Source organism: Balaenoptera borealis (assembly GCF_965194805.1).
Source record: "Balaenoptera borealis genome assembly, chromosome: 2".
In the NCBI taxonomy this organism is placed as follows: Eukaryota; Metazoa; Chordata; class Mammalia; order Artiodactyla; family Balaenopteridae; genus Balaenoptera; species Balaenoptera borealis.
This window is the reverse complement of record NC_138867.1, coordinates 51,189,810-51,213,352: the sequence shown is the minus strand read 5'-3', so window position 1 is coordinate 51,213,352 and position 23,543 is coordinate 51,189,810. Positions and strand designations below refer to the sequence as shown.

The 23,543-nt window shown below is 42.0% G+C and overlaps 1 protein-coding gene across 2 annotated transcripts in view; it reads right to left on the bottom strand.

Moving 5' to 3' along the window:
* The window catches only part of IPO11 (importin 11), a 485,545-nt gene that overhangs the window by 193,147 nt on the left and 268,855 nt on the right, over nt 1-23,543 (bottom strand). The window lies entirely within an intron of this gene.

Below are 23,543 nucleotides of genomic sequence, written 5' to 3'. Positions count from 1 at the left end.
CTACCCCATTCTCCAGAGATGCTCCTTCCTCTGAACTCTGACACTAGTCTCTAAGAAGTTGAATAGATTGATGCACACTGCTAATTATTTTAGCCAGTGTCAGGATCCCCCTTGAAATAGCCTGGTCCTTTGGGGACTGCAGGTAACTTAAAAGAAGACAAGGAGAAGTTTGGAGATTTTCTTGATGTCATGGTTCTCAGATAAGCAGTCTCACTCACAGCTCAAAAACAGGTTATTCTGAACCAAGCTCATATGAAGGAAAGGAAGACAGAAAGAAAAGGCAAAAATCCCTATTCCCACACAGAACATCATCTTAACCATCCACACCATAGGAAAGAAGAAACAGAAAGTTACCCAAAGAGATAGAGAAATTGATTGGCCCTAATAACCTTCACTTTTATGTGAGACATAGGTTCTGGGAGATCTTTCCTATCATCTCTTTGGGACCACTTGGCATCTTGAGGCCTGTTGTCCTTAAGCACTGAAGGATCCTGACTTTTCCAGATGTTTTGATACGTGGGTCCTTCCCTTTTGTTTGTCATTAAGAGGCCCAAGCGAAAACCATGATTACAAGACTTCTGCATACCACCTAAGGGAGGGCAAACACTCTAAATTGGGAGTTCTCTGGGTCTGGGTCCCTGAGAACCTGTCAGATGGTCCGTGAGGTTGAAACTGTTTTCATAATAATACTAAGACATCATTTGCCTTCTTCACTGTTTTTGACATTTGCAAAAGCCATGGTGGGGGTAAAACTGCTGGCATTTTAACACAAACCAAGGCAGGGGCACGAAACTGTACCAGTGGTCATATTATTCTTCACCAGCACGCACTCACAGTTTTTGTAAAATGTCAGTTCCACTTAAAAATCTCCTTGATGAATCAGTTAAAAATAACAATTTTATTAACTCCCAACCCTGAGTACACCTTTTTAATAAGCTTTGTGTCAAAATAAGAAGTGCATATAAAGCACTTCTGCTATCATGAGGTTGTCTCAAGGAAAAGTACTTGTGTGATTGAGTTTCAAGCTGAACCAGCTTCTTTCTTCATGGAACACCATCTTTACTTTAAAGAATGACAGAGAAACTGGTTGGTGGACATTTCTCAGCAACAAATCAAGTGAGCCTGTCACTTCAAGGAAAATTGACAGTATTTGTTATTAACAATAAAAATTTGAGCTCTCAAGCAAAAATTGGAATTTTGGAAAATTTGTACCCACCAGTATGACCCTGACAAATTTCAGATATGTAAAGCCTTTTCTGAGGAGATGGGTAGTGATATAAATAATTGTGATTTTTAAAAAATATTGTGTAACAAAACGTGTCAACATTTGGAAGGGCTGCATTATTTAGTGACCCAATGTTTTCCAAATGATCAATGCACGATGCTACAAAATCCTATATGGATAAAAGAGCCATTCAAAGTGCAAGATGGAGTAATGTATTTTAAGTTACAGAGGACAAAAATTCATTGACATGTTCTCATATTCTACACTGCAAGTGACCTTTAAGAAACTGTCTTGTTGACTATACTCTGAAAACTATAAGACACTGATGAAAGAAACTGAAGACAACACAAACAGATGTTTGTACCGTGTTCTTGGATTGGAAGAATCAATGTTGTTAAAATGAATATACTGCCCAAGGCAATCTACTTATACAATGCAATCTCCATCAAAATACCAATGGCATTTTTCACAGAACTAGGACAAATAATTTTTAAAATTGTACGGAAACACAAAGACCCTGAATAGTCAAAACAATCTTGAGAAAGAAGAATATAGCTGGAGGAATCAGGCTCCCTGACTTCAAACTATACTACAAAGCTACAGTCATCAAAACAGTATGGTACTGGCACAAAAACAGCCACAAAGATCAATGGAACAGGATAGAAAGCCCAGAAATAAACCCATGAACTTATGGTCAAAAAAATACAATGGAGAAAAGACAGTCTCTTCAAGAAGTGGTGCTGAAAAAACTGGACAGCTACATGTAAAAGAATGAAATTAGAACATTCTCTAACACCATATACAAAAATAAACTCAAAATGGATTAAAGACCTAAATGTAAGACTGGATAGTATAAAACTCCTGGAGGAGAACATAGGCAGAACACTCTTTGACATAAGTCATAGCAATATTTTTTTGGATCTGTCTCCTAAAGTAAAGGAACCACAAGCAAAAGTAAACAAATGGGACCTAATTAAACTTAAAAGCTTTTGCACAGCAAAGAAAACCATCAACAAAAAGAAAAGACAACCTACTGAATAGGAGAAAATATTTTGCAAATGATATGACTGATAAGGGATTAATAGTCAACATATATAAATAGTTCATACAACTCAACATCAAAAAAACAAGGAACCTGATTTTAAAATGGGCAGAAGAATTGAATAGACATTTTTCCAAAGAGGAAATGCAGATGGCCAACAGGCACATGAAAAGATGCTCAACGTTGCTAATCATCAGGGAAATGCAAATCAAACCCACAATGAGATATCACCTCACAATGATCAGAATGACTATCATCAAAAAGAACACAAATAACAAATGTCGGCAACGATGTGGAGAAAAGGGAACTCTCATATACTGTTGGTGGGAATGTAAATTGGTGCAGCCACTGTGGAAAACAGTATGGAGGTTTCTCAATAAACTAAAGATAGAACTACCATATGACCCAGCAATTCCACTCCTGCGTATACATCAAAAAAAATCAAAAACACTAATTCAAAAAGGTACATGGAAATGGGGATATATGTATATGTATAGCTGATTCACTTTGTTATACAGCAGAAACACCATTGTAAAGCAATTATACTCCAATAAAGATGTTAAAAAAAAAAAGATACATGCCCCCTAATGTTCATAGCAGCATTATTTACAATTGCCAAGATATGGAAACAACCTAAGTGTCCATCTACAGATGAATGGATAAAGATGTGAGATATATATATATATATATACACACACACACACACACATACATACATACATACACTGGAATACTACTCAGCCATAAAAAAGAATGAAATTTTGCCATTTGCAGCAACATGGATGGATTTGAAGGGCATTATGTTAAGTGAAATAGTCAGAGAAAGACAAATACTGTATGATATTACTTATATGTGGAACATAAAAAATACAACAAACTAGTGATAATACCAAAAAAGAAGCAGACTCATAGATATAGAGAACAAGCTAGTGGTTACCAGTGAGGGCGGGGGCAATATAGCAGTGGGAGTGGGAGGTACAAACTATTGGGTGTAAGATAGGCTCAAGGATGTATTGTACAACACAAGGAATATAGCCAATATTTTGTAATAACTGTAAATGGAAAGTAACCTTTAAATATAGTTTAAAATTTTTTTTTTAATTTTTAAGTCAACTTGCAATGCTTTGCTTCATAAAAATAGCAAAAGTGTGCTAAAATAACAGATAAATAAAAGGTCAGTATATTCATGTCTGCATCTGTATCTGACTGGTGAAGTAAAACACTTCATGAAGTAAAAATTTTTTAAATTTTATAAAAAAGAAATTACCTTTTGTTGAATTGTGGTTTAGTATCAAAGAAGAATATTCACAATTATCTAAAAAGGCTAATGAAATATTTGTCCCTTTTCCAACTAAATATCTAGTTGAGTTCAGATTTTCTTCACACGCTTCGACCAACACAACAGATTACAACAGACTGAATGCAGAAGCAAACATGAAAATCCAGCTGTCCTCTTTTAAGCCAGACACTAGAGAGAGTTGTAAAAATGCAAAACAATGCCACGCTTCTCACTAAATTTTTTGGTTTGGATAATGTAGTTATTTTTCATGAAAACATCTGTTATTTATGTTAATATGTATTGGATTTATCATTGTTATTGTTAAGCAAAGAAATAAATATTTTAAATGTTTGTTTGACTTTCTAATATGGTGAAGATTGATAGATAAAATAAAAGCTCAATAATATTTCATAGTGTATATGGGACTGAGACCAAAAAGTATGAAAACTGCTCCCTAAGGTTACCAGCAGATGGCTCTCTTTAGTATGTAAAGAAGGACCTAGACAGATTAGAAGACTAACACTGGCATATCCTGGAGCCTGCCTATGTGCTGGCCCTAGTCCTTAACTAAGGAGTAGGAATATGCCCCATATCAGAAGCCACCCTAACACAATGTCTTTATATATCTATACCATATCCTTCTCTACAGCAAAGTGTGAGCATCTTTTTGAATAAGAATCCTAACTTCTACTCGTTCATGTCCAGTAAGTACCTTACCAACAGTAAATATATTATAGACTGATTTTTATCAAGAAAACCTATCTCCTAAGGGGTTTGTTCTCCTGAAGATGGACTCAATCAATTTGTTGTTGTAGTAGCATTTACATAGCCTGGGATGGGGGAGGGGATGGATAAATAAGGAACTTGGGATTAACACACACACACACACACACACACACACACACACTACTATATATAAGATAGATAACCAACAAAGACCTACTGTATAGCACAGGGAACTCTACTCAATATTCTGTGATAACCTATATGAGAAAAGAATCTGAAAAAGAATGAATGTATGTATATGTATAACTGAATCACTTTGCTGTACACCTGAAACTAACACAAGATTGTAAATCAACTATACTCCAATAGTTTTTTTTTAATAAAAAAATTTTTAATTAAAAATAAAAATACATAGCCTGGGAGGAAGTGCTCTGCCTCTTTCTGGAAGGCTCATTCTCTTCAACAAAGGGGGCCATGAGGAAAGGACAGGACTCCTGTCTAGTTATCCAGACCAAACGAACCCAATTTGACTTTCTCAACCTAGTGTTGCAACCAGATCACTCACATCCTGAGGGCGATATTTGTCAGTCGTAACACTCGGAAACAAAGTAACAAATGCATAGCAAATAGGGAGCAGGCACTTGAGTTTAACAACCTGAGGTTTGTAGAGGACTTCAACCTTTTCAAACCATCTACACCTCTCACTGAATTCTTACAACACTGCTATGAGGTAGGGTGACCACTATTACTCTATTAACCGAAGAGCAAATAGGCAAGGAGAGATGGAATCACCCACCCACACCCACACAACAGCTTGGATGGGGCACATCAGTGCTGGAGGCTGGAGCTCCCAACCCCCAGCAGGTGCTCTTTCCAGCCCCCTGAGGGAGCTCTGATCCTCGCCGCCCTTTTGGTTTTGAAAGCGGCAAGGAGAAGGCCAGCAGCCATCTTTGCTCTCACGTTCTTGTTTCTTGTGTGCTCTGCTCTAATTCTTTGATTCAGAAGCAAGAGTACTTCTTTTTTAAGTAAATTTCATCTCTCCCTGGCATATTTTCATCTTTAAAAATGTCTAATATGTCACTGAGATTCCTTATTGGCACCTCAATAAATCACAACTCAAAACCAGCTGGTCAGAAAAAAGCCAACCTGGCTCTGTGGTGTAGTGATGTAACTACCAGCCCTCTCTCTTATGTCTTGCCTAGTAATACACATCAAAGTGCTGCAGTTGTAACATATAGACACATATATATTCTGGCAGTACATGTTCCCATATTTTCCAGATGATTACATACAGATCAAGTATAGAGAGCACTTTCCAAAAATAATTTGCCATTAGAAAAGATATAGGAGCTAAAGACCAAAACACCCCAGAACTTCAGGGTTTCCTGCTTCAGCTCACTCATTGTTTCAGGTGTCTGGAATAATAATTTGGGTCTAGAACACTAGTAGTTCAGAACACACGTGGAAAGCCATGTGAGGTTCTATGGAATAAGACAGGGGGTATTTAGGGCCTTCCCTGGTGGCGCAGTGGTAGAGAATCTGCCTGCCAATGCAGGGGACACGGGTTCGAGCCCTGGTCTGGGAAGATCCCACATGCCGCGGAGCAACTGGGCCCGTGAGCCACAATTACTGAGCCTGAGCGTCTGGAGCCTGTGCTCCGCAACAAGAGAGGCCGTGATAGTGAGAGGCCCGCGCACTGCAATGAAGAGTGGCCCCCGCTTGCTGCAACTAGAGAAAGCCCTAGCACAGAAATGAAGACCCAACATAGCAATCAATCAATCAATCAATAAATCTTAAAAAAAAAAAAAAGACAGGGATATTTATATGCAGGCTCACATGTTTTTGCTTCCAGGCTATAACTACACAGGGTATCTTCTTAGGAGACCACAGACAGTCTGGATGCACATTTTCAAAGACATCATGGATCCCAAGCAAGGTCAGTTTTGTAGTCAGATCTGACAGGCCACTCTCGTGTAATCAAGTTATGACTATTTTCCTAGTGATCTTCTCACCTCCACCCGCATCCAAGCCATGGACACCAAAGCACGCAGAGTGCACTCACCTGAGACCAGCTCCCATTCCAGAACTCAGGCCTTCCAAAGACTCACATCCACTGAGGTCCTCCGAGAGTTGTGGCACTTTCACTTCATGGATATTAATAAAAAACAAGGAATGCTAGACTTGAGGCAGGGCTGTTTCTTTAAATCCCAAGGTGATCAAAGTTTGCAGTGATCAATGGAGAGGTCCCTTCTACTCTTCACCCCTTATTTCTGTCCCCTGCTCTTAGTTTTCTCTTCTGACAACGCCTCAGGTTCATCAGACAAGGGCCTTCATCGAAGCCAAGGCACATGCAGCCCCTAAGCTTGCTTTCCTATTGCTGACTCCCAATTCTGGGATGATGGGATGGGCCTGGGAGGGCCACACCCTAAATACGAAGCTGATTATAACACTTTCCAGCTGCCGATACAGAGGCCTGCTTGTCAACTCTTCTTAAAAGTTTTCCCAGAGGCTTTTAGACGTTTTTGATGCTGAACTTTGCCAAAATATGATTCATGTATTCTGAGATGAGGCTTTTCAAGTCAGACAGACCTAGGTTCAGATCCCAACTTTCCTATACCCCGTATCTAGCCCTTGAGCAAGGTACTTAACTCCTCTGAACCTCAGCTTTTTCTCATCTGTAAATGGGAGACAGAAATAGCCATTTGTGAAAATTAAAGGAGGTAAGTTCCCAGAACAAGGTCTAGCACATAAACATGGTTCTTTTGCCTTCTATACTCTTACAAAATGTAAGGAGATAAAATCAAGTGAGTTAATACAGAAGAGCAATAGCTCTTCCTAATCCTGTCTCTAATCTTTCTGCTGTGAACTATACACTTTATATTCACGGATCCAACAGAAGCTATTACACATGGGCTTACAGCCTCAAGACTTAGAGCCCCAGCTACACCCCCTTTCTTGGTAAGGGGAGGATATTGACAAAAGTCTAGAAAGATTAGCTCTCCCAACCACAGGTTGAACCACGGGCTGGTAAACTGCCTACAGATTGGAATCACCTGGAAAGCTATGGAAAAACAGCCAAGTGTTTCCCACCCTCAGAGATTCTGATTGAATTGGCCTAGGGTGAGGCCTGGGTCTCTGTATTTTTAAAGGCTCCACACATGATTCAAGTATGCAGAGAACTGACAGCCACTGGGTTCTGATTGAAAAGCATAAGGATTATCCCAGAAGGAACTTTGACTTGATTCATGACATTAAGATGTTTGTTTCCTTGGAGCTGGCAATAACCCCAGCCAGCAATTATTCCAGGGAAACTTGCTCCAGTCACTTGTTCACATTTAGAATTTTAAATTCAGCCCCAAAGCCTCTACTACCTCTCATCTTGTGTCAAGCAAATACAGCCTCCCCGCTGTGGCTGGCAGGCTGAGGAGGGGATGTGCCTTGGTCTGGTTTTTTCTGTTATTCAGTCCACCACCACCAACTGGTTAAACTCTAAAACATTCAAGCAAAGAAGAAAGCATCTTTTACACGCCTCTCTCCTCAAATTAGAATTAGGTTGCATTAAAAAAAGTGTAAAGAATCTCCAGTTTTATTCTCTAGACTCGTACACAGAGATCCAAGCCAGGGGGCGGGGGAGAAGGGGGGCAAAGGGAGACTGGAGTGAGGACAGGGACAGCTAAAGGAACAAGAGCCTATTAGGGGAAGAGTTTCAGACAGCTGTGTTCTATAGCTTATACCACTAGAGCCCGGGTTGAACCACCACCATCTAGGCAAGAAGTGAGGAACTCCAGTTGGGGGAATTGTCCTGGCTTCTTGCAGACTTTCCACGAGGGACCCTAGTTACATGAAAACAGTTGGTGGCTGTGACTTCCAGTGTGTGCTGCCACCTTCTGGAGAAGGCATTTATTTATCCCACATCACTCCTTAGTAGAGCATGTATCACAACCCAACTTACAGATGGGGAAACTGAGCCTCTGAGAGGCAAGTCACTCGGCCTCAAACAAGGTCAAGCTCAAATCCACATCTTCCAAGTTCAGTGTCTTTTCCAGGACCCCACACATGATTAAGATGCTTCTTTCCTGAAAGCACAAACCTCATTCACAGTAGGATCACAGTAAAAGTACCTTTAAATGGCTGCACTGAAATCACAGTAGAAGGCTGGCCCAGCATCCTTGGCTAGATTTCCAGGGTCTGGCTGAGTTCTCTGAGCAATGGACAGCCTAGCTAATCCGACTGAGCTTTAATGAACTTGCTTCCTACCTCAGTGGAAAATATTCGTTGTTTCTCAGTCAATAGAGACTTGCTGCATGGGCTTCTTTCTCCTCCAGGCCCAGCCTAAATCTCTTACCATCAGACTCAAACCTCTACAGCTGGGTCTGGCAGCATCTAGGTCCCTCTTTCACAAGTTTATCCTTTTTTTCTCTCTCATCTGGCCTGCAACAGCGCTCTGCTTCTGAAGATAACTGGGAAAGGTCCTGGGAGTGCTGTCTCATTCCGGCAGAGATGGGAAATGCACCCAGCTCTCCACACTGTCCCTCAGATGTTAGACTGACAGTTGAGAAGGCCTCAGCAGGGCCAGCCAGGCCCAAGGAGCCTTCACTGAAGTCAGAGTCAGTCATGAGGACCGAGCACTCACCGGCATCGATGGGGAAGAGTCAAAGAAGTAGAAGACGCCATCATACCACCACCAACGCCTGCGCCTCCGCAAGTTAATAATCAAATGCGGTAGGAGGGAGGGTTGAGACCAGCAGTTCTTGGCCCTCACTGTGCCTCACAATCACCGGACCCCACCTTGAGATGCTGATTCAATTCATCTGGGATGGGACTCAGCCGTCAGCACGTGACTACAGACACCAGGTGGTTCTAATGTGAAGCCAGGCTTCAGATCCACAGAGCCAGATAAATGCAACCAATACAAGAACAGGATATTCACACATAAGAAGGTGCCACGGCATTACTGCTTCAAGAGGGCGCTAAACTGGTTAGGGAGGCTGTAGAGATGTGGGATTTAAATTACAGGACAGCTACTGAGAGCCAAGCCCGCAAAACAGAGAAAAGGAGCTCTGAGGTGTCCAGAAGGAGGAAATGGCCCGTGGGAGTCTCAGCCATGGGAGGGAGTTGTGTGCTGCGAGCAGGAAAGACACATCCCTGGGTCTGAGAGCATGAGTCTCGTGGTAGCCCTGAAACCTCTTATTTAGAGTTGTTACAGGCTGACTCAAGAGGCAATTGTGAACAATTTATCCCAAAACGAGTCCTTTTTGACCATGTTTTACTGAGCTAAGGTTTTTCTAGAGTAGCAGCTATGGCAGCCATCCCCAAATTGTTCAAATCACAGTCAGTGGAGGACATGTTTTTCCATCCTGTTTCTCACGCTTTGGTCCAAACTTGTCAGGTATAATGGCTCGGTTTTTGCTTGGAACTCAGTATTCTTGAATCTTCAAGTGCCTTCTCCTGTGGCTTTTGGCCCAAAATTCAACGTAGTCTCCTGGTAAATTAGGCTGAGTGGTGTAGAGTTGGGACATTACAGCCAGAAGATACAAGCAGGCCTGACAGCCGCTAGGCCTCTTTCCCTCATCCTCACTTCAGCCTTCTAGAGTTTATCACACTGAGGATAAACTCAAGGAAATACTTTCCTAGGAAAAGAAGAGGAGAGAGAGGATTTCTCCTAAAGGCCTAGGGTAGAGCTGATCAAGTCACCCACTGGAGTCTTCCCAGCCCAGGAACATCTCCAGACTTCTCTTAGCACCATGCCCAGCCACGCAGAAGGGAGAGAGAAACTATGCTTGAATATCCTGAGGGAGAAGGAACAAAAGAGGTTCTGTCCTGGGAAGCAAGAACAGTTCAGCCTCTTTGTAGCTAGAGGAAAGCTCTGCCTATGAAGCCAGGACCTAATAAATGTCCTGGGCCCTACCCCCTGGCCCCCAGCTTCCCAATGCTCCTCATGAGTGGCAGAGCAGAGGGGATAGACAGGAGCCTGAGGTCTCTACATGGAGGCCACAAGTCTGAGGAGCCCAGGATCTGCTCTTGGGAACAAGGCTGCTGATTGGCTTCCCCAGGCCTCCCTCTTAATTTGTTCAGAGGAGCAGTTCTGAAGCCCCTGTTTGGGGTCATTTTCCCAGCACCTTATACAGCAAATAACCTTGAGGCAATAGTTTCCAACACCGGGTTTTCAAAGTAGCCTATGGTTGTCCAAAGTCTCCCAAACTTTTATTTCTATATCTGTCCCCCTCACGGGGCTGCAAATACCTAGAGGAGTAGAGCAGTTTCCTTTTTTCTTTTTTTCTGTATCCCTACTGCCTAGTGTATAGGCCCGAACATAAAAAAAAGCTTAATAAATGTGGAACACAGACATAAGTGAATGTATTTGTCTACAGTGCCCCAGGTTCCCAAGTTACCCATATGGCTCACTTCTTGGGTCTCTGAATACCTCGCTCCTTCCAGGCCCTGCCACGTGGCAGCCTAGGACCTACCGTCTCAGCCTCTCACTGGGCACCAGTCAGATCCTGACCTCATGGCATGACCCCCGGATATTAGTGAAGCTATACGGAAATTTGCTCCTGGTCCTAAACATTAAATTGTACAAAATATTGGTCCTTTACTTGTTTTCAAGAGAAATACAAATTTTAAATATATAAATAAAATCATGGCCTTGGTATGTGTAGTTCAGTACTTTGAGCTCTTCAGAGATGGGATCCTATAAAAATTTCACAAGTAGTCTCCTTCAAAGAAGTGAGAGAGACCGTTACATGATGGATGACTCTGAGAGATGCTAAAGTAATTCTCTGAAATTTTTCTGAAGTTTTTCTATGAGCCTCAAAATCAGCAGAATCTCACCTTCTCTTTGCATGAAACAGCAGACTCTAACCATCAAAAGGGTTGCAGTCATTTCAGAAGTGGAAATAAATAACCCTCTCCTATCAGCTGTCTTCTTTTTGTTTCACACACACATCAGTGAACTAGTCTTTACTGAACACCTGTTATGTGCATGTGATATTTCTCTGTACCCACAATTCAGCACTTAGCTCATATTATCTCCCAGACAAAATTAAATTCTTTGAGAAGACCTGAATTTTTCTCCTAGTTCTTTCTAACTCTCCAAAGCTCAAGTCTAGCCCTGAATAGTCATACAATACAAGCTGATGACTTCTGAGTCTTTCCTGAGCCTTAGAATAAGAGAGCACCAATTTCCCGACTGACAATTTACCCACAAAATTACAAAATCAGAGGATATTAATCACACATACTTGCATGTGTTATTAAAACATCTCTGTGATGTCAGGTTTACCACAAGCAGTCAAATTATACAAAACCTTTATAAATTAAGTCAGGAAAAGCAGAACAAGGCCAGCCTCCTATCCAAATGCCAGGGACACAGTTCAAGGTCTAGAGTGGGAGACACAAAAAATAATAATAATCTTAAAACAATGTAGCAAGGGCTATTAAACACGCCAATGTTCATAGCAGCACTATTTACAATAGTCAAGACATGGAAGCAACCTAAATGTCCATCAACCGAGGCATGAATAAAGAAGATGTGGTACATGTATACCATGGAATATTACTCAGCCACAAAAAAGAACAAAATAATGACATTTGCAGCAACATGGATGGACCTAGAGATTATCATACTAAGTGAAGCAAGTCAGACAGGGGAAGACAAATATCATATGGTATTGCTTATATATGGAATCAAAAAAAAAAGATACAAATGAACTTATTTTCAAAACAGAGACTCACAGACATAGAAAACAAACTTACGGTTACCAAAGGGGAAAGGAGGTGAGGGATAAATTAGGAATTTGGGAGTAACATATACACACTACTACATATAAAATGGATAACCAACAAGGACCTACTGTATAGCACAGGGAACTCTACTCAATATTCTGTGATAACCTATATGAGACAAGAATCTGAATATATATATATATATGTATATGTATAACTGAATCACTTTGCTGTATACCTGAAACTAACACAACATTGTAAATCAACTATACTTCAATAAAAAATTAATTAAAAAAAAAAGGCTATTAAAGAGGTATGCACAAGAGCTATGAGAGGTCAAAAGCGAGAGACTCCTGGATCCTGAACGAGATGAGGGAGGCTTCATGGAGGAGTTGACGCCTGAGCTGGGTGCTGGAATATACGTCAGCACTTAGAGGCAAGATGCGGGGAGAAGGCGACAGATGTCAGGCACAGAAGTGTGGGCGCTCTTCCGGGAATGGAAGATGTTCTGAGCAGCTAGAGCAGGGAGCGTGGTGAGAGGGGAGGGCGTCCAAGTTTTGGAAAGCATCCTGTAGCCAATAGGAAGGGGAGCCTGTGGGTGTTTAAGACAAGATGTCGTGTAACCAGATTTGGGGTCTAGAAAACTATGTCTGGAAGACCTGGAGAGAATGAATTGAGGAGGAAAGAAAATGATGAAGGAAAGGGGCAGACACAGCTCTCTCCCTTCCTTCCTCCAGAAGATGTGCAAATCATTCCCACGGGTGTCACACTGTTACCGGGAAGCAGCTCTGGTTCATTCTGGGAGAGTCAGACCCTACTTGTAAAGTCTGCATTTCAACACCCACCCCATGGAACTTGATTTAGGACAACTGACACTGCAGAGGTAATTGTCCCATTTCCATCCCAGCCGTTACTTGTGCACCAAACATTCTAAAACAAAATATGATGGCTCCATTGACAAATATCCTGTGTTGAGTTCTCCAGTTTCTCAGCACCCCAAAGTTCCAATATCTCCCTTGATTGTTATAAAATGACAATTTCCTTAGCAGCTACTCTCATATTATCTGACAAGAATTTGTTAACTCCTTTCAATGCCAGAAAAGATACCCAAGGGCATTTGTCTCTGATCCTATAAACTGTGGCAACAGAATTGGGGTTCAATTTTTGTAGCTCTGGGGAGGCATCAAGCCTGTATTGGAGTCGATGAACTACAGTGACCAAACTGTTCTCTTGAAATGAATTTCAGAAGAGCTAGAACTCTGCTCCTTATTCCCTTCTGGAGCCCTGAAATTGCTTCCTTATCTTTTACCTTTCTTCTTTCCCCCAGGAAGAATGATTAAGTTGATCTGCAGTTTCTCCTTACTCCCTAAAGAAAGACCAATTGCTCCAAAGGTGTTTTGAACTCTTTCTTATTTTAAATGCTGTCTCCCTGTGAAGCCAAAATAGACCCACCTGTCTTTCAGTTTAAGCCCTTGGGAGGAAAAAAGTGAGTCAGAATCAAGTCTTTTTGGAAAAAGGACTGCTGAGTTTTCTACTCATTTGGGCTGGAAAACAAGAGAAGATCTCCAGTCCGACAATGAGAGTACACACAAGAAAGCAGGGTGTCCCCTTGTCTCAGCATCAGGCGCCCCTGTGCTGGAGGTGGGCTCAGCAGACCCATCAGACCTGCTGTCATTTCTGGTCTTCTTGTCTGTCTTGCCCTCCACATGTCAAGCAGGGTCTGAGTCTAACTCATCTCTGCGTTGGCGCTGCCTGTCACAGTGGATGGTGTACCATCATAAGGATAACTTCAATTCAACAAGACCCTGCTCCATCCTGGGCACTCGGCCGGCTGCTTCAGGAACATACGGAGGTGCTGAATTTACTCAACATTCCCATTTTACATATGGAAAGGATATGACCCCCATTTCACATATGGAAAACTGAAGCTCACAAGGTTTATTCAACTTACTCAAAGTTACATACCCAGGAAGTGTCGGCAAAGATTTGAGTTCACTCCTTATAACTCCAAACCCACGCCCTTTCCACTCAACATGCTACCTCCAAAGGGGTGAACTGGTTGCTATTTGAGGGCTTCCATTTTGAGCTAATTCTCCAAAGCCCGAGTACTGTGTGTGGACTGATTCACTTGACATAATTATGTTTTAAAGCAAATGTCCATAAGCAAATTCAAACTTCCATTTGACTTGCACTATAAAATTTTTAAATATATATATTTTTATTGGAAAAAAGTCCCCTGTAAGACCAAGGTGGAAACTTTTTAGCACAGCAACTGTAACAGACTCCTAGCACATGTTACTCAAACGATGAGCCTCAGACCAGCAGCAGCAGCTGGGAGCTTTTTAAAAGTGCAGAATCTCAGGGTCCACAATATTGGATCAGAGTCTACATTTTAATAAAATTAGGTGATTGGTACGTGCATTGCCATTTTAGAGGCACTGACCTAGCCTTCTTAAACCTTCATAGCATGTTCCCCAATTACCCCCTATGTTATTTATCTCACCATCCCCGCTCCTCTCCCAGACTCCAGACAGTCTTTCCATGTATAGGATTTCCGTGACTTCACCCTCACCCATTGATATGAGTAGATTACATGGCATCATGCCTATGGTAGGTCTCCCTAAGGATGAATGACGAATGAATACTTACAGCCAAACTCAGAACCACAATCTAGCCACGATGTACTTCAGTAAACTGGTTTCCACAAATTGAATCAGTAATTTAATCCAGTGGTTCTGAACCCTGGGCTCACATTAGAACCACATGGGGAACTTTCAGAAAACACTGACACCCAGGTTCCACCTAAGCCCAATTAAATCAGACTCTAACGTGCAATAGAGTCGAGAGCTTGGCCTGGCTTGTCAAATATAGTGTCCTGTGCCTAGTAAACACTCAATAAGTGCCTGTTGAATGAATGAATCCATTAAAGTTGAAATCCCATGATTTACCCATAGTGATATTCAAACTCACTGAGCATCCAGAGTTTTTATTCAAGTCACTTATCCAACTGGAATTTTGCTTTCCCTAACTTAATCACAAAACTAATCCTCTTGTTTCTTACTAGAATATTGTGCATCTAAATTAGCAACTCTGGATTTCCAGGCATTATGCTTACAAGCAATTCATGACAGTGACTACTCCACAATAGCAGTAGGAAGTGAGGACAGACACAAGCCGGGATGGGCGTGTTCAGGTAGGATTCTAGTTAGAGCTGCATTTGGGGTTTGAAAGCCTCTGAGCACCCTGTAAAATAGTGTGGCAGCTTCATGCATTTTCTGCCTGTGGAGTATGGTAGGCTGATTGCACTGATGGCCCAATTAAGGCTTTCTGGGTCTCCATGCTCCCTGCAATGTGATTTATGGCTCCTCCCATCACAATCTGGAGTTTCTTCCCCACTTCCTGCATCTGAGCTTTGACTAATAGAACACAACAGATGTGATGGTGCCCTTGTTCCAAGCCTGGTCTGCAGGAGGCCTTGCACATTCCCACTCTTTTCTTTTGAAACCTTCTATGACCATGTGAACAAACTGGGCTAGCCTGCTGGAGGATGAGACCACATGGAGGAGAACCGGTTATTCCAACAAAGCCTACAAAAGCCCAGCCAAGATCAGCAGAGCTGCATGCCCATCCCACAGCTGGCTGAAGTCACATTTGTCAGCCAGGCTAAGACCAGAAGGATCATCCAGCTGATGGGCAGACCATCGGCAATAAGAAATGCTTTTTTTTTTTTTTTAACATCTTTACTGGAGTATAATTAATTTAAAATGTTGTGTTAGTTTCTGCTGTATAACAAAGTGAATCAGCTATATGTATACATATATCCCCATATCCCCTCCCTCTAGCATCTCCCTCCCACCCTCCCTATCCCACCCTTCTAGGTGGTCACAAAGCACTGAGCTGATCTCCCTGTGCTATGTAGCTGCTTCCCACTAGCTATCTATTTTATATTCAGCAGTGTATATATGTCAGTGCTACTCTCTCACTTCGCCCCAGCTTACCCTTCCCCCTCCCCATGTCCTCAAGTCTATTCTCTAAGTCTGTGTCTTTGTTCCTGTCCTGCCCCTAGGTTCATCAGAACCTTTTTTTTTTTTTTTAGATTCCATATATATGTGTTAGCATATGGTATTTGGTTTTTTTTTTTTTTTCTGACTTACTTCACTCCGTATGACAGACTCTAGGTCCATCTACCTCACCACAAATAGCTCAGTTTTGTTTCTTTTTATGGCTAAGTAATATTCCATTGTATACATGTGCCACATCTTCTTTATCCATTCATCTGTCGATGGACACTTAGGTTGCTTCCATGTCCTGGCTATTGTAAATCGTGCTGCAATGAATATTGTGGTACATGACTCTTTTTGAATTATGGTTTTCTCAGGGTATATGTCCAGTAGTGGGATTGCTGAGTCATATGGTAGTTCTATTTTTAGTTTTTTAAGGAACCTCCATACTGTTCTCCATAGTGGCTGTATCAATTTACATTCCCACCAGCAGTGCAGGAGGGTTCCCTTTTCTCCACACCCTCCCCAGCATTTATTGTGTGTAGATTTTTTGATGATGGCCATTCTGACCGGTGTGAGGTGATACCTCATTGTAGTTTTGATTTGTATTTCTATAATGTTAGTGATGCTTATTGTTTTAAGCTAATTTGGGGGTAGTTTGTTATGCAGCAATAGCCAACTGAGGCAAGGCAAGTGAGTGATGGGGCTGTTTCTTTAAGATCAGAATGGTTTAACTTGGTAATGGAGGCTGTTGGGCTGCACCCCACAGACCTACAAGGCCTGCACTTGCCCAGCTTCAAGACCAAAGAGACCAGAGTCAGCAATAGAGACATTAATGGTTGAACGGATGGGGGAGCTTACATGTCTGAAGTGAGGTCCTGGAGCGACACGTCACCATGTGCAGCAGATGGCGTGCAGGACGTGGCGGCAGGCTTTGCTCCAGGGAGGGAAGGGGAAACTACCAGTTACAGGGGAACTGACGTCAGGTGGGCTCATTAGTTATCAGGGAAACCAGCAGGGGGCACACCCCTCACCACCCCTTTGATAAGAATAATCACTAGCTGGGGCCTGAGGCAAGTACATAGGAAGGTCAGTCTTGTGCGTGGGGTGTAGGTGAAGCAGGCACTGGTCAGGCAGGGGATGTACAGAGAGCAAGAGAACGGCCATCTTGAGTGGCCTGTCCATACAGAGGCTAAATGTCATCTTCCTGGTTCCACATCAGAATAAAATCTATCTCTATAAAAACTAGCAGTTTCTTATTTCTTCTCCCAAGAAACATTAGTATTATGAATGCATAAATGCTCTGTTTACCAGTTAATATATATACTTTTTTCCTTATTACCCTGCCAGCTGAGCGCAAAGCAATGAACATCAAGTCTGTCCTGTTAATAACCACATGTCATATTAACTACTGAGTTGAATTAACTTTGGTGCTCTGCTCAGTTTTCAGTCAATACAACAGGCCAAGCACAAAGACTGCATCAACACCTTCACAGTGCTTTTCAAAGAAGTCAACTCTGCCCAGCTCATATGCAAGTAATGAGAAGGATTTCACCCTACTAAGCAGAGGCCACAAGCCCACAGTTCTTCCCTCAGGGAAGAACCAGACAGCTATTCCAGCTCTGAGCAGAATCCCAGGGGCTCTTCCCTGGGACACTTTGTAGACTCCCCAGAGCACACAACAGCTCTTTGATCTTCTTTGGTAGAGACTCTTGTTTTATGAGTTAATGTTATTTGCCATTTATTGAATTTTAACAATGTGCTGAGCACATTCAGGGAGCAAGGACTGGGGGCAAATCCTGACCAGAATGCTGGTCATATTACCAAGGCGAGCTTTCAAGTAATGTTATCTTCCCAAAATTCAGAAGGAATAGAACAGAAACACCTTTGCAGTTGAGTAATGGCTCCAGTACACGGTCCCTGGTAAACAGAGATATACGAAGATGTGAACTAGAAGTTTTAGTTGAGGCACCAGAACTAAAATTGCCACATTCTAAAGTGGATGTGAGACAGTCGTGTGTAGGATTTACATTCAAGGTGATCAGAGTGCATTCATGTGACTCTGACCTTTGAACCACTCTCATATCTCACACCCAGGCTTCTCTCACATAAAATGATAAGGGTTAGAATTAGGAGAAACATTTATGAGAGACCTATTGGTATGCTGAGCCCAGATACTTCTTCAGGGGTCTCTGGCTTCAAGCCTAAGGAAAGGGGCCACAGCAAGAACACTTGGAGAGTCTGACATCTGGTATGGCTGCTTCGGTGGCACAGCAGAGGATGAGGGTGTGTCAGGCACTACAAGGCCACCTGAGCACATTGTTGAGGACTAGACGCAGGTCACCCTTGTGAGGCCCTCTTAGATGCTCTCTCAGATGGCTGCCTAAAGGGGCAGCAAGATGCCAGAAGTACCACCCGATGCCTGGGGCTGAGCAAGAAGAAGCAGCAAACCACACTGGGAGCATTGCCCTCTCTAAGAGAAAGTGCAGGTGAGAGATCACCAGCCGTTGGGATGAGCAGAAGCAGGTGGGGATGGCAGGTCTCTGAAGAACCTACAAAAGTGCAAATAAGGAAACGAGTCCACTTTAAACACCTGCCAGACTCGAGGACAAAATGCCAGCTCCTGATGGTGTTAGTCAAGCTCCAACTTTCCTGGCCTCTTCTCTTCTCCCACTTGTGCTGCTACCCTGGAGTGTCAGAAATTGAGGTTAGCAAGATGGACAAGGGCAAAATATAATGTCAGGGAAAGTGAAAAAGCAGCCCAAAGCAAGGGCAAGGCTTCAGTGCGTCTTGGTGGGGGAAAATAACTGGAATGTATTCTCACAGTCCTGGAGGCCCAAAGTCCAAAATCAGTTTCACTGGGTCGAAATTGAGGTGTCTGCTGGCAAGGCCACGCTCCCTCTGGAGAGTCTACAAGAGGGTCAGTCCCACTTCTCGCAGCTTCTGGTGGCCGCCAGCATTCCTTGTCTCGGGGCTGCATCACTCCAATCTCTGCCTCTGTGGTCACATCACCCTCTCCTCTTCTGTCCGTGTAATAAAACTTCCCTTGGTTTCCCTCTTATAAGGATACGTGTGATGGATTTAGGGCTCACCTTGATTATCCAAGATAATCTCTCACCTCAATATCCTTAATTTAATCACATCTTTTGTCCTATAAGTTATAATTCACCCTTTTACCATATAGGGTAGCATTCGCAGAGTCCAGGGATTAGAATGTTGAGGGAAGTGTTAAGGAAATTAAAGAAGGTGTTTAAGGTGGGGTTAACACCTAATGAATAACCTGAGGCATAGAGAGGTTAAGGAACTTTCCTAAGGTCACATAAGCTAAATACCAGGTAAGTCAGGTCTTGAAGAAGTTAAGCCTCCTGACTTCTAGTCAAAAGCTTTGCCTCCTATCATACGCTCTGACCAATGGCATTGGAATCCTTCGCATGCTATATCTATTTTCAAGTATTACTCAATCATCCTATAATAGTTTCCTCAAAAAAAAAAAATCTCCATTTGGAGGCTTCTAGGAAAACATGAAAGAAAGGAGATTCCTTCAAATTCAGTTCACTGGAGTTCTCATGCATTTCTACTCCAGCATTGTTGAGAGACCCCCAGGCCAAAAAAATAAAATATGGGATTTCTTTTCTGGGAGGAGAAGAGCTGGAGACATAATAAAACACCACCAAACAGAGTCCATGGAGTCTAACTGTGCAGAGAGTATTCAGTGAGTGCCTATTTCCAGCAGAACCTTGTCCAATCATCTACTGCAAAACTGCAGAGGGGACGGGCCAGCAGGCGGCTGTTTCCAGCCTTCCCTGTTATGTAAATGTAGGCAAGGGAGTGCTCATTAGGGGTCCTTGTGCCTTGGATGTGTGACTTGTAGCTCAGACTGAAAGCAGCAGAGAGGACTGGCCCAGTGCTGGTGAAGGGTGAGGACGATCATCAACATTTGGAGAAGTCACCAAAGCACCCGCTCGCTGAACCTGTACAGGGCAGAACCTTTCCACCTGTGTGTCTCCACAAGCCCTGTGTTAACATGGAACCACGCTCCAGGGAGGTGTAACACAGCAACCCATCAGAGGTGACACAGGAATCCAAGAGCCCGAGAAAATGGAACATAGGCGTCAGCAAGTTCGTGTCGGGAGAGGGGCTGGAGTGGAAAAGGTGGGGGGGGCACCAGGGAGCTGTGAGGTGAGGGTTGGCTCCTGGAGGCCACCTCTCTGGAGACTAGGAGACAGTGTGAGAAAATGGATGGACTGAGGTGGAACAAATTCACAGAATGTTGCAGGGATTAGTGCCCCAAAACAAGAGTGGGAAGCTTAATTTCCTTGACAGTTTTACATAGGGTGACAGTAAAGGAAAGCCAAAGACTGTTTAAATAACTTGAAAAGCTCTTGTCTTAGACATCATGAGATCTTTGCAAACCGCGCTCATTTTAAAATCAATGGCTGTCAACATGCTAAATGCTAAAAATATATCCATTCCCCCTTCTTCATCTCATAGACATGAAAATATTGAAGTGATAAGGGTGTTTCCACCTCTGCCACCCACTTAGTGTCAATTCAAAGGTGAAACTGTTATAATTAGTCCTTTTCAAATGATCTTGACTTTCTTCTATCGTCTTCCAAATTCAGGAATACAAAATCTGTTGAAAGGGAACTTGCTACTCTCAAAAAAACTTGTCATCTAATTATATCCTTGAGTTGAGCAAATCTTTGTTGCTTTTCTCTTCTTGAAATCAGAAAAATCACTCCTTCCCTTCCTGGGGTGCAGATGGGGGTAGTTACTCTTCCTGGATTTTCCACTCAACCCTGATCTCTGAGGTCTCCAGACTGACTCTCTAACAAAAAAGGGAAATCTTTGCTTTTATTGATTTTGTACAGCTTAACACAACACTGGAAGCAGACACAGGGGACCCGACCCTCACACACAGCCAAAAATGTTTGACAATAGCAGTAGAAAACGTCTGAGCTGACTTGGACCAGTGACAGCTCTCACCTCATTCCTAAGCTCACTCTTTTTATAGTAGCTACAAAATTCTGCTCATTGGGCCCACTGGTCCCTTTGCTGACCTGTCCTGTGTTACCCTATTTTCCACGTCAGTTTCCAGCGTAAAGTCAATGATAGCCAACCTTATAGCCTTTGCAGGTCAGAATGATGTTACCTTTCAACAGGCACATTGGGATTTTGCTGCGGACACTTCAGGCAGAAAACAAACCTTGCTTAGCATTTTAGCCCACCTCTGGATCATAAATGGCAAAGAGGATCCTATCTGTTTGTCAACACTGATTGAAATGACTTTAGAGCCATGCTGGGAAGGATTCTGAGGCTATAAACTGGCTCAGTGGGAAAGAATGCTGTGATCACTTAGCAAGGGCCTGGCAGCACCCAGAGCTATTGATTTGCCAATCCTGTTCAAGATGGAGCCATCTTAAAATCAACATCACCTGATGAAGTGTATACTGGTCTCGTACGTGGGCTTCTGGATGCTCGAACCAGACCTGTGGTTGACTTCTGTGATTTCAGACAATATCTTTGCTTCACTTCCTCCTGCAGGAACACATTCTGTTGACAGTAATCCCTCTCAGAGGTGCCTGAAGATGAATGGGTTAATTTAAAAGTACTTAGGGCTCTTTGAAGGAAAAGCACTATATAAATCCCAAGCAATTGTACTGTTATTGTCTGGGTTACCTATATAAAGAAACAAGTCTCTTAGGTCATTGGACTTCTTTGACTGGATTTCAGTCTGTGAGGTACTAAAAAAAAAAATTGCTATTATATGTGGCTAAGACAAATTGACCAACAAGAATACTATATGGGTTGGAAAGCTGTTGCATTTCTTTACACTAACAATGAAATATCAGAAAGATAAAGTAAAAAAAAAAAAAATTCCTGTTTGAAATCATGTCAAAATAAATACATAAATAAAATACCTATGAATAAATTTAACCAAGGAGGTGAAAGACCTAATCACTAAGAACTAAAGAACGATGTTCAGACTTCCCTGGTGGTCCAGTGGGTAAGACTCCATGCTCCCAGTCCAGGGGGCCTGGGTTTAATCCCTGGTTGGGGAACTAGATCCCACATGCATGCTGCAACTCAGAAGTCCACATGCCGCAACTAAGAAGTCCGCATGCCGCAACTAAGAAGCCAGCGTGCTGCAACTAAGAAGCCCACGTGCTGCAACTAAGACCTACTGTGGCCAAAATAAATAAATAAATATTCTTTAAAAAGATAGAAAGAACATTGTTAAAGGAAATTGAAGATAATACAAAGAAATGGGAAAATATCCCATGCTCTTGAATTGGAAGACTTAATAATGTTAAAATGATCATACTACCCAAAGCAATCTAAGATTTAATGTAATCCTTATCAAAATACCCAGGACATCTTTCACAGAACTAGAACAAATAATTCTAAAATGTATATGGAACCACAAATGACCCAGAATACCAAAAGAAATCCTGAGGAAGAAGAACAGAGCTGGAGGCATAACCTTTCCAGACTTCAGACTATAAAACAAAACTATAGGAATCAAAATAGTGTGGTATTGGCACAAAAACAGACATATAGATTAATGGAACAGAATAGAGAGCCCAGAAATAAACCCACACACCTATGGTCAATTAATTTTGACAAAGGAGGCAAGAATATACAGTGGATAAAAGACAATCTCTTCAACAAGTGGTATTGGGAAAGCTGGACAGTTACATGTTAATCAGTGAAATTAGAACACTCCCTTACACTATACAGAAAAATAAACTCAAAATGATTTAAAGACCTAAATATAAGACATGACACCATAAAACTCCTAGAAGAAAACATAGGCAAAACATTCTCTGACATAAATTGTAGAAATATTTTCTTAGATCAGGCTCCCATGGCAAAAGAAATAAAAGCAAAAATAGACAAATGGGACCTAATTAAACATAAAAGCTTTTGCACAGCAAAGGAAACCATCAACAAAATGAAAAAACAACCTAAGGAATGGGAGAAAATATTTGCAAATGATGCAAATGACACAAATGACAAAAGGTTAATTTCCAAAATATACATACTCATACAACTCAAAATCAAAAAAACAAACAACCCAATCAAAAAATGGGCAAAAGACCTGAATAGACATTTTTCCAAAGGGGACACGCAGATTACCAACAGGCACATGAAAAGATGCTCAATATCGTTAATTGTCAAAGAAATGCAAACCAAAGCCACAGTGATTTATCACCTCACACCTGTCAGAATGGCTATCATCAGAAAGAACACAAATAACAAATGTTGGATAGAATGTGGAGAAAAGAATGTGTACACTGTTGTTGGAACTGTAATTTGGTGCAGCCACTACAGAAAACAGTATGGAGGTTCCTTAAAAAACTAAAAATAGAACTACCATATGATCCAGTGATCCCACTCCTGGGAAAAGATGAAAACTCTAATTTGAAAAGATACATGCACCTCAATGTTCATAACAGCACTATTCACAGTAGCCAAGACATGGAAGCAATCTAAACAAACACAGTATAGTAAATCAACTATACTTCAATTAAAAAAAGAATA